Source organism: Carlito syrichta, unplaced genomic scaffold (genome assembly GCF_000164805.1).
Source record: "Carlito syrichta isolate Samal-C Ts95f unplaced genomic scaffold, Tarsius_syrichta-2.0.1 Scaffold315060, whole genome shotgun sequence".
Taxonomy (NCBI): domain Eukaryota; kingdom Metazoa; phylum Chordata; class Mammalia; order Primates; family Tarsiidae; genus Carlito; species Carlito syrichta.
The window spans coordinates 133,606-136,533 of NW_007259156.1; positions in this window are offsets into that span (position 1 = coordinate 133,606).

The window sequence follows — 2,928 nt, forward strand, 5'->3', positions numbered from 1 at the left end:
CCAGGCGGGTCTCGAACCTGCGGGTTCAGGCAATCCACTCACCTCAGTCTCCCAAAGGCGCGGGATTACAGGCTGAGCCACCGAGCCCGGCTATAAAAACATATTTTAAAGGCCTGTTTTTAGTCATGAAACAGAATTACTCATAGATTAGAATGAATAAAAGCTTCTCTTAATGTAAGTAGTGTTTTGAATTTGATAGTCAGAGAAAATATTGTTAGTATTTCCCTGTGCCTATAATAGTTTTTTTTTTTCTTTTTTCTCTAACTGGAAGGTGATAATGACCACATTCAACATTAAAGTCAACCTAGATATACTATTTTTGTCATCTAAATTATGCCTAAGGGATTCAAGCCGTCATTTGGACATTCTTAATTTTTGTGAGTGTGCATTTGTACATGTAAGTAATCCAAGGATATTATTTAATATTTAAATTTTGAAAGGTGAGAATTAAGAATTTGCAAAAATGTCGTTTATTTTCTTAATCTACCTGAATACTTTTCATTATTATTCCAATAAGTAACAGCTGTTTTGCTTGGACTCAGTCAAGGAAATAATAATTACTTTTATTGTCTTTGATATTCATAGTTTCTTTTAAAGAGGCTGATTTGGCATTTTATTACTTCATTACTAATACTGATTTTTTTTTCTGTTTAACAATTTACACTTAAGGAATAATCTTTAAATACCATCTTCAACTTCAGTCCTCTACTTTTTCCTCTTTTAAAATCACTTGTAAGCATATAGATATCTAAAGACCCAAATACTTTTATCATTTTGACATGACTTAATGAATTATTTCTCTGATAAAAGTTGCACTTCTGAAAAATTGTTTTTGTGAGCCTGAGATATGTTTTCAGAGGTAATTGCATCCTCTCCTTCTGTGGACACTTTAAAAATTAGAGAATTCTTCTGTTTCAATGTGACTAAAATATTTCTGCCTAAGGGCAAGAAAATGAACTCTATGTTTTTAAAATTTCCTTCAATTCTGGCAATTCTAACTTTTGGAAAAATATGGTCAATTGCCTTATTAAATCAATAGTTATGCAATAGCCTGTAGCACTAAGTGGTAATTAGTCATTTTAAAGGGCTTGCTCTCTGAAAGAAAGAACAGATGTATTTTCACATTAGTTCAATTAATTGCTTTCATAATTTTCTTCTACTTCTTTCTCCCTCCTTCCTCTCCATTTTCAACGTTTTCCTCTCCTCTCGGGATTTTAGACTATGAAAGTTTTCATTCTTAACTAATTTATAGTTCCACTTCAATTGAAATTAGTTAGATTAAAAGTTTAATTTAAAGCATAATCTGAATATTTTAGAGTGTTTTCAAAATATGTAAATGGAACTTTAAAAGATATAGTTTTCTTTTCAAAGCTTTATTCAAATTTAAATCTAGTTAAAAGCAGATTTCAAAATTTCAGAGTTCTTGTGCCAATGCTAGATTAATGAGATTTTATAAAATGGCATACAAACAGTTATATATATGAAATAAAGGCATTTTTATTTGAAATTGCGGTAGAATATAACTAAATACACATATAAATGTATGTGTATATATGCGTGGATATATGTAGGCACACATCCTTTTGGATTTGTATATTGCAATCCAATATAAATTGACATAAGGCAATCATCATCTGAGCTTATCCTAAATCAATATTTAACTAAAATTGTATTTTTTCTCTTTTGTTGTATTGTTTGCAAGGTCAAATGCCAGTTCTAAGATTTCTGTAGATTCTTCTGTGCTTACTTTTCTAACGATCACTTTCGGAATCAATTTCTGCATTTTAATTGCATCTCAATTCAAGATAATTACTTTATATCTTCATTTTGATTAAAAAATAATACCTAATTTCTTTTAACTGATTAACGTACTTCCCCTCAAAAAACGATAGTGATCATTTTGAAAAAATGACATAGACCCACTAGCCGAAATTTGATTTGGATGTCAAGGGTGCATGTGCACACACACACACACACACATCTTAAGAGAGTAGGAAAAAATTTATTGCTTGTATAATGAGTCTTCCTGCGAAAGCAGAAAAGTCTCCCAAAGCAAGTCTGAAAATGGCATGAATGCAGTGGGAGGGAAACTGACTTTGGGTTTTACTGTGACTAGGAAAGAGTCCTGAGTTCCCATGGGGCTTGTATGATGTGGATTCTCCAGATCCAAGTTCATAAACATGTATACCTATATTTTCTACTAAGAATCGTATATAAATGTTTATTTAGCATTTATATTGTGGTCTTTGAATATTTTGATTAGTTTTTTTGTACGATGTAGAAGTTCACTCTTTGCCTGTGACTTTCACCATTTTCTGAAAATAATATTATTTTTCCCATTGATTTGTCATGGCACTCTTGACATCTTTGTCAAAGATCAATATATGTATCTATTTTTGGATTTTTAATCCTATTCGTTGATCTATATGTCTATCCTTATACCAGTACCACATTATATTGATTAACATTAACTTGTATAAGGTTAAAATTAAGAATCAGGAGCCTCCCCATATACATTCTTCCTTTCAGTGCTGTTTTGGTTATTCTGGGTCCCTTGTGTTTTCATACGAATTGGCAATCAGCTTGTCAATTTCTATTTAAAAAGTCATTTTAGGATTCTGATGCAGGTTGAGTTGTATCTGTAAATTATTCGGGAGTATTGTCAAGTTAGCCACATTAAATATTTTGATTTATGATTATGGGATGCTTTTCCATTTATTTATATCTTCTTTAATTTTTCTCAGTCATTTACATAATATACATTTAGTTTTTAGAGCATATGTTTTATGCTTATTTGTCACATTTATTTGTAAGTATTTTTGGTGATATATATGGGATTGTTTCTTTAATTTATTTTAATATTGTTTTTGAAAATACAGAGAAATACAATTACATTTTAAAATATTGATGTTATCTTGCAACATTGTT